This window comes from Topomyia yanbarensis, chromosome 2 (assembly GCF_030247195.1).
Source record: "Topomyia yanbarensis strain Yona2022 chromosome 2, ASM3024719v1, whole genome shotgun sequence".
NCBI lineage: Eukaryota > Metazoa > Arthropoda > Insecta > Diptera > Culicidae > Topomyia > Topomyia yanbarensis.
The window spans coordinates 86,697,307-86,714,490 of record NC_080671.1 but is presented as its reverse complement, the minus strand read 5'-3'; positions in this window follow the sequence as shown (position 1 = coordinate 86,714,490).

The window sequence follows — 17,184 nt, the reverse complement described above, 5'->3', positions numbered from 1 at the left end:
TTCGTTATCGATACTTCGATCTGGGGTTCCTACACGGGGTGCTGCACTAAAAACCAAGCGAAACTGTGAAAAATTAAACAGGACATTTCGGCTTATGGCCGTACGAGTCGCGAGGGCCTACAGAACAATATCGTCGGAGGCATTATGCGTTATCGCCGGGATGATCCTCATCTGCATCACCCTGGTTGAGGACGCGGAATGCTACCAGTGAAGAAATGCACGTAACGCAAGGAGACTGGGCCGAGCGGACTCGTTGGCTAAATGGCAGCAGGAGTGGGACAATGTAGCGGAAGGAAGATGGATCCACCGACTCATCGCAAATGTGTCGGCTTGGGTGCATAGGAAGCATGGGGATGTGAACTTTCATTTGACGCAGTTTTTGTCCGGGCACGGATGCTTCCGGAAGTACTTGCATCGCTTTGGACATGCTTCGTCACCCCTTTGCCCGGAGTGTGCGAACGTGCAAGAGACACCGGAGCACATGGTCTTCGAATGCCCTAGGTTCGAAGAAGTTCGTAGGGGTATACCTGGTGTGACAGTTGATAATATAGTCGAAGAGATGTGCCACGACGAGCATACCTGGGACGCTGTCAACAGAGTGGTTACGAGCATACTCTCCGAGCTGCAGAGGAGGTGGCGTAGGGGCCAACAAAGTAGCGCCATTGGCTAGATAGTCGCTATGAAGCCACAAATCGGGTTTCAAGAGATATTCTGCCGCCGGGAAGCTCCGACGGTGTAGACTAGGTCACCGTCGGGGACCAGTTGAGTAGCACCGGGTTCGGGTCATCCGGGCGCTTGTGAACCGGACGTCAGACCGATCTAGACACCCTACCGGGTAGCTCGTGAGTAGGCTAGATCCACCGCCGGGGATTGGAATGAGTAGACCGCGTCGTACAGCTAGTAGTGGGTCGTTGGGGCGCCGGTGAACCGGAAGCCACGCTCCACCCGGAATTGCTGGATGGACCTCAGCATCTACTGGCTAGCCCGTTGAGTAGGCTAAATTCACCGCCGGGAACTAGATCGAGTAGATCGGGACGAAGCGATAAATGGCTCACGGAAATGAACAACGGTATCGGGGGAAATCTATCGCTCGATTTCGGGAGAACCTCTCTCGCCGGGGAATTCTCCGTCGGAGTAGACTAGATCCATTGTTGGGGACTAGACCGAGTAGTTCGCGAACAAGTAAGGGCTGGAGCTGAATGGCTCATCGGGGAAGTGGGCGAAATGGAACGAGAGGGGAACCAAAGGGCTTAAATGAGTTGCAGTGCTAAACGGCACCGTACAGGGAGCCAAAGGAAATTGTGGTGCTACAACAAAAGAAGAATCGGTATCGGGAGAACTTTCTTCGCCGGGTAACTCTCCGTCGGCGTAAGCTAGATTCACCACCGGGGACTAGACTGAATAGACCGTAACGAGATACCACCAGTCGCAGGTCGTCGGGCATCAGCGCACCGGACGCCCTGCTCCACCGGAATCGCCGAGCTGGTCTCGAAACCTGGTTGGTTGGCTCGGAACTTCTCTCGCCAGGGAATTCTCCGTCGAAGTAGGCTAGGTCCATCGTCGGGGACTAGACCGAGTAGTTCGCGAACAAGTCGGGAGCTCAACGAGTAAACGGCGCTGAATTGTGCGAGAAGGGAGTTGCGGTGCTAACTGGCTTACAAGGGAGCCGAATCGTGGTACCGAATGGCACAAGGGAGCCGAAGGGCTTCGAGAATTAGACAGTCTGAAGTTTGTCGCCCAGATTGTCTATATATATAGCATTTACGTAGTCTTCATGTTTTCAACGAAATTGTTTAAAATGACATTATCGCCTACTTTGCTGAGGGAACCAAGTCGCTTACTATTTTTGAAGTTATTTCTCCATAATTACTTCTAGGAGATTTAATCACTATAATGATCATATCAAAAGATAGGCTTTTTATGTTGGAAATTTTTTTCGAGGTTGTTAAACCTTCAAAGTTGATGTTTTTGAAATTATGCGATCTTGACCTTTAGAAAAATGTTTGAACATTTATTCCACTTTAAAAGTGTACTTTTAATAAAACCTGTCTCAACCCTCCTCGGTCTCCCCTACTTTTGCCTGATTTGGATTCGGAAACCCATTGACTTTTGGACTCAGCAGTGAAAATGAACCGACGAGTTCATATCTATGTTGCAAGGATTATATAAAAATTCAAAATTGTATCCTAGTACTGGGACATCCCTTAGATAAACCGAATTCCCAGGAACCACTCGGTACATTTTTTGAGATTCTAAAAGTAGATGAGTTACTAAATCCAACCGTTTCCGAAATCGGTTTAAAATGCATTGTTATGAGTCTGTTAATGGTGTTTTTAATGGACACACAGCTGTTAGATATGCATGCGCGAGCGAGCCAATGCAGCCCCGACGAGAATAAAAATCTTTAGGACACTTATTAACAAACAATATTATTAGGATAGGCAGTTGTTCGATTCGAGTACTGTTCGTTTAGATCTAAGCTCAGTTTCATGCCAAAGCAGTGTAGTACCAAAGTAGGAGCCAAAGTCAACAAATTGCTCTTGATTCACTGGCTAAACATTAAACGGTTCCTTATCTGAAAGTTGCCAGACGCGGCCATATGTTGTTTTGGTCGACAGTGAAAGTATATAGAGGCCTGTTATAAGCTAACGGTGTCCGTATTTTGGTTGATTGCTCTGATTTGGTTACCGGCCCGGACCCCTGAGGGATTGTTCGGGGTGCTCTACTCGTTCGTCAAGTCGAGTGGTCGATCGGGTTTAACTGATTATGAGAAGAAAATATGTTTCATCGGCACGAATTGCATGTCGTTTGGTGCCAATGTTATGCTCCAGATTGCGAAATGCTGAGTGTTTATTTGCTTGGCAAAATGGGTATTACGATTAACCTTACGAATTTCACGTCGCGACGGTTTTTTTTTTCGTACGAAGACAGTTAAGGAGAAAAACTACTGGTTGGATAGGAATCTGATTTGCCGATCGGCGAGTCAGTTACGAAAGCAATAATTTAGCTTGAATAATTTGCGTTGAAACTGATTCAATCATGAGATACCGGGTGGACAATCCGGATGCACAAGTTATCGTTTTGAATTCAGTGGTGATAAACGTAGCATGTTTATCACTACGAGAGACGACTGACCCTAAGATTATAACTTCAATACTCAATAAAATATTTATCACATTTATATTAAAATAAAGTTATAGAAACCGCTTCCACCTTGTACAATCAATGTAGTCTAAATGCTGTAAATGTATGACCTGATAGCGGGTGGGGTTGGAACCTAACTCAATTTCGGAGTCAAGTAAAAACTGAATATGAATTCTTCTTGGCTGGGGAGCGCACATAAGGCGAGCGGCTTATGAGACTAACGTATTACCATCTGAACCGCCAGAACAGGTACATAGTTAAAAAAATGTCTGTTTGACTGATTACTCAAGCAAAATCTTCTACCAGTGAGAACAAATTGAAAACTAATTAGGTACCCTTACACGAGGCGTTATCATTGTCATTACTGAGCGGCAATGTCACTTGTAATGATCGTGTAAGGCGCGTTATGATGATATTGCCATGCAATTCCAGTAATGTCATTACTTAGTAATGACACTTTTATTACGCGTGTTAGGGTTAGGAATTATTTGTAGCCCTATTTGTAGTTATCCACAGAACATTCAACTTTGGACAATTTTTCCCTTTTTATCATAAGCTGTTCTTTCTATTTCTTTAATACATGCCTAGAAAAAAATTGTTTTATCTAGATTGCTTTCGCAAATATTTTTGCTGAATGTACCAAGTCTTGTCTTTATATGCTTTAGAGGATAAAGCTCGTTATATTTGGATGATTCCCAAAAATCTGTTTTTTATCAGGGGAAAGTGTTCGGTTGCCGGCACCCCTATGTAGCTTTTGACAGAAACCAGACATGGACATTCTGATAAATATTATTTGTGTGTTATATAAGCACGATCTTTTTGTGCCGATTGCTGAAGCAAACAGACTCGAGGATTCGAGGAATTTTTTTGAACAAGTGAAACTACTTAAAAGTTTTTTTTTTGATGATTTTCTTAGTGTTACAGAAAGAAGTAAATCGATCAAAAAAGTATGCGCATTGAATATTTACGATGTGAATTTATTCTATTTTGTGATTCAACGTAGAATGGTACCGAAATGTTCGCCACAATTTTTTTATCACTTTTCAAAAAGGTTATTAAATTCGGTTGTCGGCACCTAAACATGGTCGGTTGTCGGCACCCCATTTTTTGTGGCAAATGCTCTCAATAACCTAATCAATATGGGTATTTTGGAAAATGGATACCAGAATTCGATGTTTGGTACCATTTTTAAAACCAGGAAGGCAACTTCCGGTTTAGCGTTTTACATTTACATACACGCTCATTGATAATAACTCAAATTTGAGTTGCCAGCCACTCAATTTCATAAAAAGTGCACGTAGTCAAAAATTGAGTTTTCCTAGTTTATTCAGTTTTGAGTTTGGGACATAAATGTTAAATTTGAGTACATTTTACTCAAAAGGCAAATTCGGAAAATAATCATTCTGCATTTTTAATAAAGCTGCAAAAATATGAATTGGTATTTCAAATGTAATTTACCTGATCCTCCAGTCCGTTGTCCAGGCGTTTACGATGTCCGGAAATTTAATGTGAAGGTCTTTTTCTGCATCTATTTCATGCCGATTGGCATCTTGTGGAAACTGCAGAAACTAAAAAACATAACTGAGAGTTAGATTTGAAAACAAGCGAAACTCAATCAAACTTACCTTCTAGTTTTATGAACAATCAGTGTCTTAAATTGCAAACTCTTTTTTAGTTTAAGTCGACGCCTGATTCCACGCACTTTTTTGAGAGTAAGTAGTTTTTTCACTCAGAAGTTTGAACATTTAATGATTACTCCAGGGATGAGTTAGTTCTACTCAAATTAAAACTCATTTTTGACATATTGCTATTACTCTTGAAATTGAGTGCTCTGAACTCAAATTTTGAGTAGTTTTGAATGAGCGTGTAAAGAAAGCTCACCTGGTCGTGTTTCCACCGCTAGGTATTGCGAATCTTTTCTTAAATCCACATTGCGACTTTTCAGCCATGCGCCACCGGGCCGTGCGTTGAGTTACGCGCCCATCTAGTTTGCATCCGTGCGAGTGAGAAAACGTTTTGACGTTTGTTTTTGTTTCGATCGCACTCGTGTGTATCCCATATAGTAAGAACTCGACGAAATGCTAGATTATCTCGAGATAGACAATATTGTGCCTTCCAGGATAATCGCTCGATACGCGATTATATGAAAGCTCAATTCAGATAGGCGCGTGACAGCCCCCTACACATATTCATAGGAAGCTTTTTCCTTGGAGCTTTCGAAAAGCCCACAGGAGGCAGGAAAATAAACAAACAAAGCAAGAGAATACCCTCTACATTTATTTGTAATTGAGACTGCTTATCACTCCTACAGTTCGCTTATGTTCGACTGTCTCATTGGTACACTCAAAAAAAGTAAACGTTATGCCTATTGATTTTACACATAGCTTTTTGCAATTGACGGAGGCATATAGACACTATTTGCTGGCACATAAACCTTATGTGTGTATTTACAAGAAATATTAATCTTACATTCACATTTCATAACTATTTGGCACATAAAACCCTATTCTATAACAATATGCACATATAACTTACGTGTGTGCATACATACACCCTTATTCTTGTTTACGACGAATACGACATTCGTTCGAAAGTGATTTGTATTCCCGTTTACGACAGCAAAATCAAAAATGGGCAAAATGGGTATTACGATTAACCTTACGAATTTCACGTCGCGACGGTTTTTTTTTTCGTACGAAGACAGTTAAGGAGAAAAACTACTGGTTGGATAGGAATCTGATTTGCCGATCGGCGAGTCAGTTACGAAAGCAATAATTTAGCTTGAATAATTTGCGTTGAAACTGATTCAATCATGAGATACCGGGTGGACAATCCGGATGCACAAGTTATCGTTTTGAATTCAGTGGTGATAAACGTAGCATGTTTATCACTACGAGAGACGACTGACCCTAAGATTATAACTTCAATACTCAATAAAATATTTATCACATTTATATTAAAATAAAGTTATAGAAACCGCTTCCACCTTGTACAATCAATGTAGTCTAAATGCTGTAAATGTATGACCTGATAGCGGGTGGGGTTGGAACCTAACTCAATTTCGGAGTCAAGTAAAAACTGAATATGAATTCTTCTTGGCTGGGGAGCGCACATAAGGCGAGCGGCTTATGAGACTAACGTATTACCATCTGAACCGCCAGAACAGGTACATAGTTAAAAAAATGTCTGTTTGACTGATTACTCAAGCAAAATCTTCTACCAGTGAGAACAAATTGAAAACTAATTAGGTACCCTTACACGAGGCGTTATCATTGTCATTACTGAGCGGCAATGTCACTTGTAATGATCGTGTAAGGCGCGTTATGATGATATTGCCATGCAATTCCAGTAATGTCATTACTTAGTAATGACACTTTTATTACGCGTGTTAGGGTTAGGAATTATTTGTAGCCCTATTTGTAGTTATCCACAGAACATTCAACTTTGGACAATTTTTCCCTTTTTATCATAAGCTGTTCTTTCTATTTCTTTAATACATGCCTAGAAAAAAATTGTTTTATCTAGATTGCTTTCGCAAATATTTTTGCTGAATGTACCAAGTCTTGTCTTTATATGCTTTAGAGGATAAAGCTCGTTATATTTGGATGATTCCCAAAAATCTGTTTTTTATCAGGGGAAAGTGTTCGGTTGCCGGCACCCCTATGTAGCTTTTGACAGAAACCAGACATGGACATTCTGATAAATATTATTTGTGTGTTATATAAGCACGATCTTTTTGTGCCGATTGCTGAAGCAAACAGACTCGAGGATTCGAGGAATTTTTTTGAACAAGTGAAACTACTTAAAAGTTTTTTTTTTGATGATTTTCTTAGTGTTACAGAAAGAAGTAAATCGATCAAAAAAGTATGCGCATTGAATATTTACGATGTGAATTTATTCTATTTTGTGATTCAACGTAGAATGGTACCGAAATGTTCGCCACAATTTTTTTATCACTTTTCAAAAAGGTTATTAAATTCGGTTGTCGGCACCTAAACATGGTCGGTTGTCGGCACCCCATTTTTTGTGGCAAATGCTCTCAATAACCTAATCAATATGGGTATTTTGGAAAATGGATACCAGAATTCGATGTTTGGTACCATTTTTAAAACCAGGAAGGCAACTTCCGGTTTAGCGTTTTACATTTACATACACGCTCATTGATAATAACTCAAATTTGAGTTGCCAGCCACTCAATTTCATAAAAAGTGCACGTAGTCAAAAATTGAGTTTTCCTAGTTTATTCAGTTTTGAGTTTGGGACATAAATGTTAAATTTGAGTACATTTTACTCAAAAGGCAAATTCGGAAAATAATCATTCTGCATTTTTAATAAAGCTGCAAAAATATGAATTGGTATTTCAAATGTAATTTACCTGATCCTCCAGTCCGTTGTCCAGGCGTTTACGATGTCCGGAAATTTAATGTGAAGGTCTTTTTCTGCATCTATTTCATGCCGATTGGCATCTTGTGGAAACTGCAGAAACTAAAAAACATAACTGATAGTTAGATTTGAAAACAAGCGAAACTCAATCAAACTTACCTTCTAGTTTTATGAACAATCAGTGTCTTAAATTGCAAACTCTTTTTTAGTTTAAGTCGACGCCTGATTCCACGCACTTTTTTGAGAGTAAGTAGTTTTTTCACTCAGAAGTTTGAACATTTAATGATTACTCCAGGGATGAGTTAGTTCTACTCAAATTAAAACTCATTTTTTGACATATTGCTATTACTCTTGAAATTGAGTGCTCTGAACTCAAATTTTGAGTAGTTTTGAATGAGCGTGTAAAGAAAGCTCACCTGGTCGTGTTTCCACCGCTAGGTATTGCGAATCTTTTCTTAAATCCACATTGCGACTTTTCAGCCATGCGCCACCGGGCCGTGCGTTGAGTTACGCGCCCATCTAGTTTGCATCCGTGCGAGTGAGAAAACGTTTTGACGTTTGTTTTTGTTTCGATCGCACTCGTGTGTATCCCATATAGTAAGAACTCGACGAAATGCTAGATTATCTCGAGATAGACAATATTGTGCCTTCCAGGATAATCGCTCGATACGCGATTATATGAAAGCTCAATTCAGATAGGCGCGTGACAGCCCCCTACACATATTCATAGGAAGCTTTTTCCTTGGAGCTTTCGAAAAGCACACAGGAGGCAGGAAAATAAACAAACAAAGCAAGAGAATACCCTCTACATTTATTTGTAATTGAGACTGCTTATCACTCCTACAGTTCGCTTATGTTCGACTGTCTCATTGGTACACTCAAAAAAAGTAAACGTTATGCCTATTGATTTTACACATAGCTTTTTGCAATTGACGGAGGCATATAGACACTATTTGCTGGCACATAAACCTTATGTGTGTATTTACAAGAAATATTAATCTTACATTCACATTTCATAACTATTTGGCACATAAAACCCTATTCTATAACAATATGCACATATAACTTACGTGTGTGCATACATACACCCTTATTCTTGTTTACGACGAATACGACATTCGTTCGAAAGTGATTTGTATTCCCGTTTACGACAGCAAAATCAAAATGGGCTTACTATTCGTTCGAATCGCTTTCGAACGAATATCGCATTCGTCGTAAACAAGAATAAGGGTGATAGTTTATACGGTTGACACATAGAAGGTATGTGTGCGCGTGAAAACAATAGCATTTCTTCTTCGTATGAATTTTAAGCGGTTTGAAGCAAATAGAATTAACGTTTGGATTATTTTCAATGTAGGTGACTCCACTGAAATCGGCTTGCGGAGCAACTGCGGCTATATTTGATGCGCCTTTCGGACGCGCACAATGTGAGATTTTATTATAAGCGCGACAATAGTGTTGTATATACCAGATTGTCACGACCAGACAACTTGGGGGGGTTACCCAGTAGCCCCCTCTCCCTTTGGCTGACTTCTATCTGATCTGTCTGAAGCTTTGGTAAAAAAATGAACTGCCTGAAACTAACTCAAATGCAGTGAATTCGATCCGTCAGTGCATTAGCAGTGCGTAATATTCGCACTAGTTTTTCACATAGGGATCATCCATAAATGTCGTAGCATTATATGGGGGAGGGGGGAGTTTTGTATTTTGTGATGATGTGTGACGACAGGGGGGTAGGGGGTCATGTCATGCTACGTAGCTTTTTTAAAGGGGAATAGAATAAAATTTAAAAAAAAAATTACGGTGAAAAGGGGAGGCAGGGCTACCGTCAAGCTACGTAATTACCAGGGGGGGTATTTAAAGGTTTGTGACGAAATGCTACGATGGGGGAGGGGGGTGTTAAAAATGACTCAAAAAATGCTACGTCATTTATGGATGATCCCATACACATATTATGGTTCTGATGAAGAATGATGTTCATAATGCCTTTGATGGTTGTTGAAATGAATAAAATAATTTCCCTTTGAATCTTGAAGATTATCATTCATATTTTTCCATTTTTAGTCAATTTTCTTAGGGTGCCGACAACCGACCACATTTTTCAAAATGGTAAAAAATTAGCATTTTACTAAATTGTAACATGTCACCCTGTCCTATAATTAAAATTAATTACAAAAAAAATATAATATATTTTTGATTTGTATGACAGGAGTTAGGTCTACAATTGTAATTAAATTAACTGTCTATTTAAAATCCAACCGCTACCAAACCTCACGAGTGCGATCTTCGGTTACCAAAGCCGGAAAACACAAAACGCCAACAATGATTGCTGTTGAATATATTGGGGGATCGAGATAGTCCTGCGGGATACACTCGCTCTCTATGGCTTCAGCTTTTAATCAATCGACACGTACTGTTAAAATATCGCCAAGTGAGTCCAGAAAATCGAAGCCCCGTATCAAATCGATCCCCTCTTAGTGATGGAAAACCATCTTACGCCATCTCTGCGACCAAGCTCACGGTGAAATCGGCATATAGTGACGGGGGAATCGTTCAGTATCGGATACGGATCAAGAAAAAAGTGTTCCCTCGTAATTCCACCATCCGAGCTCGGATTTAAGTTTGTGTGAGGCGTGTGTGAAATATAACCTTAAGCGAACCCCACCGTCCCTTGATGACCTCGCGAGTGTCGGAAAATCGAGGTGTGGCTGTTAACACCACTGTAGCCATGGTGCGAATAGTGAACTCATCCCTCAAGCCACCCCGGAATTCACCGAAGAAGAGTACCGTGAGTGTCCGAGCGTGATTGCGTGCTCGGAGAGAATAGCGGTCAACGTCCAATGGCTGTTAACCTCTCTAAAGAGCTAGTTTAGGCAGCCCTCGAGAGAGTCAAAGGTGAGTTTGCATGCTCATAGGTAAGCGAACCCTAACTTACAAAATTGTTAATATTTTTTTTTCAAATTGACAGAATAAATTAAATTATTTAATAAGTTATTAACTAAGGCCTCTAGCTTTCCATTGGTATGCTTATTCTCATATATTGTTCAATTGGAGTAATGTTGTGAGCCAAAACAAAAGTGTGCCGACAACCGACCACATTTCCCTATCAATTTGAAATGGTCGATGAAGTTATTCAAATCGTCAAAATACATAACTTTCTTTCAAGTATTTTATAAAAGATTTTAATGTATTTCACGAGATAATTTGTTTTTATTTCTGAAATATCTTATTCTTATTATTATTATTATTAATTATTAAATATCTTATTTTAGCAAGATTTATTGGTTGCTGTTCAGTGCCACTTAATGATTAAAAATAACGAAAAAAATAAATAAATTTTTATCATTCGATTAAATTGGCTTCGGCCAAATGGTAGTCGGTTGTTTGATATTCGGCCAAATGGCCTCTTTTCGGTCAGACGACCTTTTCTGCTAAATAACGTTCGGCAGAACGACGACCTTATGATTTACGTTTTAAAGATGCATCATAATAACACAAAATTGAAGTAACCTTTAATTGGCTCGAAATTTCAACCGCAAACTTTCAAATCCAAAATTAGTGGTATTTGAACAAGTTTCAGAAGATTGATTTAAGTGATTCAGACAGATTTTTTTTCCTCAGTTTTCCTGATTTTTTTATATTTTAACTTTTTACACATGCATGCACAGTGTGCATTGCACGCTCACAAACTATGCTGTTATAAGCACTTTAATTATTTCAAAATCTTGAAAATTGGTGGGTAAATGCTCAAATTTGTTTTATTTTTTTATAAAAGACAAAAATTTTAAACGCATAAGAGCAGCAAGGTGGTGTCAGTTACTGAGGAGAGGAACACGAAACATCAAATCCAACTTCTGTAAGTTAGGTATTGTGTCCTTATGCGCAAATTGGTAAAATGAAGGTTGAATACTCATAAGCATTTGGCACTAATGCCAAAAGACATGAGTTCGTTTTCCTATACTCGTCAGCGACCCAGAACTTCTGTGCATGGCTAACCAAGACATCACTTGGCCAGTTGGTTTAGGCGTTCAAACATATGTAAACTGTTTGGATTTAATGTCTAACTGGCGCCAATTTGGTGTTAGTTTGGATATATAGTCTAACTGGCAGCACGTTGGTGTCAGTTACTAACGAGTGGAACATTAAACATTCAAATCCAAAAATAAAATGAAAAGTGCACGTGGACATATCCAATACCCCAACAATCCTCCCCATGGACAAGTTTGAACTTTCTCGTGACCCCTACCCTCCCTGAAATTGTCCACGTGGTAAATGGATGGCCCCTAACATAATTTAATATGCATTTATCCCTTCTCTAGGTTGATATGTTTGACGGTATTGCAAACATCATCATGCATATTTCGTGCATCAGTTTTAAAGAACCTCTGACAGACAATAGTCCAATCCACGATTTCAACTTCACGGCCGTTTTGACGTTTGCTGCGGGTGGAATGACAGCTGTTGTTTTTACTTGTTGGGTACACTTTACACTGCGACCTACGTTTTGTTCGATTGTTTACATTTGTTTAATACGATTTGTAGTAGTTATTTTTCGCAATTTAATAAAATTTTGTAATCTTATTAAATGCGACAATCTGCTAGTTTGCACTGAATATCAAGTCAACGAAGATTAGCTTTGGTTAGAGTTTTTGTTTAGACCATTTTGTTATTTGTGGGTGAAATTAATATAACGTTTCTTCTCTTTGTCCTCCGATGTGTAAAATCTAACAATAGCTAACCAGAAGTTTATTTATCGATTGGTACATCAATAAAACAAAAGTTATTAGAAACATTGATCCATACTATGTTGTATTTCGACTATGTGAGCTATCAACATCCGTGACGACTGACTTGTTGTTGACCTTTTAATGAACTTTCGTCGTATATTGATTATATAATCAAAAAAACGTAGTTTGGATCGCTACAAAAAATTAAACTGGTTTGTACATACCGTCGAAGACATGATAGTAGAGGAAAATAGATGGTTGTGGGAAAAGTAAGTTTAACCAATAAAATAGTTTCACTTGCTAGTTCTACAGTTATAGAAAACATTCGAAAATTCTTTGTTCAAGCGATCTATTCAATACGGATGAACGAGAAAATGTCCCAACCTCACACTGCCAAGGTGTTGCTTGCTCCCATTTGAATGCCATAATCTGCTCATTGGCAAATTTGCATGCACAGTCGACGGACAGACGGATTTGAAAAAAGATGGGTGGGTAATGTCAGAGACATAACCGGAGTGAAGTAGAATACACTTTAGACCGGTAAATTCTGCTCTGGAATAAGCAATTTCTATGCGATTTTGTCGACTTTAGCAAATTCATAGTTTATTTGGAGTATTTTTGGAATTATCAAGTTGACAATTTGCAACATTCTTTGAAAATATTGTTGAACTTTTATGAATGAAGGCACGCAAACGAGCGTTTGACCGTCGTCCTACTACCAGCATTAGAGAAGTAGCAGATCAGCATTTTTCGCTACATGGCCTGTACCAAACAAACCGCTCGTAAGTCCACCGGAGGAAAGGCTCCCCGCAAGCAGTTGGCAACAACTCCCTGGCAACCCTATACCATCATATGGAGTTTGACAGCGACCGACATATATGGGGCGTTATAGCTATAAAGCCCCAAACAAAGAATTATGTTCGGCACTATGCTCGATATTCAAGCATTCCACACGACGTTTTGCATCTTGTGGGATGATTTAATAATTTAATTTAATCGACATTTTGTAACTAAATACAGCTTCTAATCATTCGGCTCAAAATCAATGTTTTGCCTTTCATGGCAGTGATGCTGGCTGTACAGAGACGTCGTCCTTGACAGGGGCTGGTTGGCAACGAAGGCCATGTAAAAGTGCCCCAGTCACGGTTAGCGTTAAGAAGTCTCATCGCTACCGAACAGAAACAGTCGCCCTGCGAAAAATTCACAGCTATCAGAAATCGAGCGGGCCTAAATTGTGACCCAAAATAAACCACAAACCAACAAGTTGTTTTCAGGACCAGCCAATTATAAAGTATTATTATTATAAATGAAATTTTCCATTGCCTTAAAACCTCCCACCCCCTTTCCACCCGGCTTGAATAACTATCAATCTTGATGATGCTGTGCGGCGGGGGCACTAGTTTTTATTATAGTGGAAAATTTAGGTTTACGCGTTTTTCCCTAAAGTTTTTTAGCTGTGCTGTTTTCAAGGAAGTTGTAGTTGAATTCAAAATAAAATAGTTTATTTCTGTTGTCAGAGATGGACCTTCCAACGAAAACTAGTCTGGCTCGCTTGGAATCGAATTGTATGGACCAACCACTGCTTTCACAAAATCTGTTATTTTCAGTAATTGAACATTCTACACAACTAGTCACAACTATTTTCAATCAGCGCAAAAATCGATGATTTTCATTCAGTACAATAGCAGATTTTCACTTTTAGAAAAACAGGCAACATTCTGGCCGAAAATTTTGAAACGGAGCACCTATATCGAAATGTTAGAAAACGTTCGATTTTTGTAAATTGAATCATTACACTAACCTGTCTACAAATCACACAAATAACTTTTTTATTTTGTGCCATTCTACTTGAAAGCGACGATATTGTTCACAAGTGGCTCACTTACCATCCAACGCTCTTGGCAAGCCACTTTCTGATGCTTGTAATAAAATTTCAATTCGATTCTTTGTCGATAAATTGATGGCCCTGAAAAGGGCCTTTTCTTTGGGCAGTTTTCGAAATTTACTTGGTGCTGGTGTATATGGTAACAGTTTTGGTGCCATCGAAGACGGCGTGCTTGGCCAACTCTTCTGACAGCAGCAACTGGACGGTGGTTCGAATTTTGCGGGAGATGCTGCAAACGAACTGCTGCATGCTGATGCTGCAAACGAACTGATCGTGAACAACAGCATGCTGAGTTTTTATACCTGACTACAGCACAATGTAAGCTCGTCCTTTTTTGTGTTGTCCTCAATATGTGTTCGTCGTAGCTCCACCCCTTGGTTGGTCGACCACATATTTTTGATAAAGAACAAAATTGAAATTGTGTTTCCAATACGGAGGTTATCGAACACTCAGGGTAAAAAGAGTAATGTAATATGGCACCTTGGTAAAATGTTTGAGAATTGAAACCTTTTTTGAATGCGCCTAGTAAACACGAAACTGTAAACAAACACACAAATGATAACTTTTTATTTTATGTCATTCTACGTGAAATCTACGATATTGTTCACAAGTAGCTCACTTGCCATCGAACGCTCTTGGCAAGCTACTTTCGGATGCTTGTAATAACAAAATTTCAATTCGATTCTTTGTTGATAAATGGCCCGTACCAAACATACCGCTCGTAAGTCCACCGGAGGAAAGCCTCCCCGCAAGCAGTAAGCAACGAAGGCCGTGTAAAAGTGCCCCAGTCACGGTTGGCGTTAGGAAGCCTCATCACTACTGAACAGAAACTGTCGCCCTGCGAGAAATTCACAGCTATCAGCAATCGAGCAGGCCTAAATTGTGACCCAAAATAAACCACAAACCAACAAGTTCTTTTCAGGACCAGCCAATTATATTCCAGTAAGATATAAATGAAATTTTCGTTTTCCATTGCCTTACAACCTCTTTCCTCCCGGCTTGAATTACTATCAATCTTGATGATGCTGTGCGGCTGGGCACAGGCAGTTTCCATTATAGTGAAAAATTTAGGTTTGCGCGTTTTTCCCAAAAGTTTTTTAGCTGTGCTGTTTTCAAGGAAGTTGTAGTTGAATTCATAGTAAAAAAGTTTACTTCTATTGTCAGAGGTGGACCTTCCAACGAAAACTAGTCTGGCTTGGAATCGAATTGTATGGACCAACCACTGCTTTCACAAAATCCGTTATTTTCAGTAATTGTACATTCTACAGAATTAGTCACAACTATTTCCAATCAGCGCAAAAATCGAAGGTTTTCATTCAATACAACAGCAAATTTTCACGTTTGAAAAAACAGGCAGCATTCTGGCCGAAAATTTTGAAACGGAGCCCCTATATCGAAACGTTCGATTTTTGTAAATTGAATCATTACACTAAACTGTCACAAATAACTTTTCATTTTGTGCCATTCTCGTGAAAGCGACGGTATTGTTCACAAGTGGCTCACTTACCATCCAACGCTCTTGACAAGCTGATGCTTGTAATAACAAAACTTCAAATTCATTCTTTGTCGATAAATTGATGGCCCTGAAAAGGGCCTTTTCTTTGGGCAGTGTTCGAAATTTACTTGGTGCTGGTGTATATGGTAACAGTTTTGGTGCCATCGAAGACGGCGTGCTTGGTCAACTCTTCTGTGACAGCAGCAAACGGACGGCGGTTTGAATTTTGCGGGAGATGCTGCAAACGAACTGCTGCATGCTGATGCTGGAAACGAACTGAGCGTGAGCAACAGCATGCTGAGTTTTTATACCTGACTACAGCACAATGTAAGCTCGTCCTTTTTTGTGTTGTCCTCAATATGTGTTCTTCGAAGCTCCACCCCTTCGTTGGTCGACCACATATTTTTGATAAAGAACAAAATTGAAATTGTGTTTCCAATACGGAGATTATCGAACACTCAGGGTAAAGAGAGTAATGTAATACGGCACCTTTGTAAAATGTTTGAGAATTGAAACCTTTTTTGAATGCGCCTAGTAAAAATTCACTTCACTCCAGTTTGTTTCTGACCATATTTGCAATTTGCGTACTGAAATAAATCATAATTTAGGGTTTAACCCAAATAGCTCTCCAGGGAGAAACAGTCCATGAAACAGAAAATGCAAACTCATTCTTTGAAATGATTTTGGTGGCCCTGAAAAGGGCCTTTTTATAATGATACAAGTGAGTTCTACCTTTTCAACTTCCAAATCCATACAAAGTGCGTCCCTGCCGCTTCAGAGTATAGACGACATTCATTGCGGTTTTGCGCTTGGCGTGTTCAGTGTAGGTCACGGCATCTCGGATGACATTTTTCTGCACACCATCAGCATTCGTAGATTAAATTGGAGATGCATTTTACATCACCACGACGAGCCAGACGCCGACTGGCAGATTTGGTGATTCCCTGGATTTTATCACGAAGAACCTGGCGATGACGCTTGGTATGGGAACGCAAACATGATACCGCTCATTGTACCGTCCGGACGAGCATGTTGCTCGTGTGGTAAGCGAGCACCCACTGATACAAAACAAGCTCGCGTGACCTGTATATATAACATTCCCGTATGTAATGAAACGCTTACATGCTCCTTTTTGACGGCTCTGCGTGGGATATGCTGACAAATTGCGCATTTTCCTCGCTGTTTCCGAAGGATTTTCTGAAAATCCTTGTTTTGGTTTATTTATAGTAGTCGCAGTAATTCCGAAATTTAATACGATATACGTGCACAAATTTCCGATCAGATAGTGAAAAAATATTGCGATTTCGTCCAGTAGAACGGAAGATACTCGCATTTCAAACCTGGGAAAATTTCTCAACTGAAATTTTTGAAACGGGACCCCATATTGAAACGTTAGAAGTATTCTACTTCAAAAATTGTTTAAAATGTCACTATCGCTCAATGGCTTCAAAGTTCAATGGCACCCGGTGATCGGAATCCTGAATGAGTCCCGTATGGTTTTCAACTGCATTGCAACAATCTCAACCTTACGGGTTAAAATGGTTTGACTT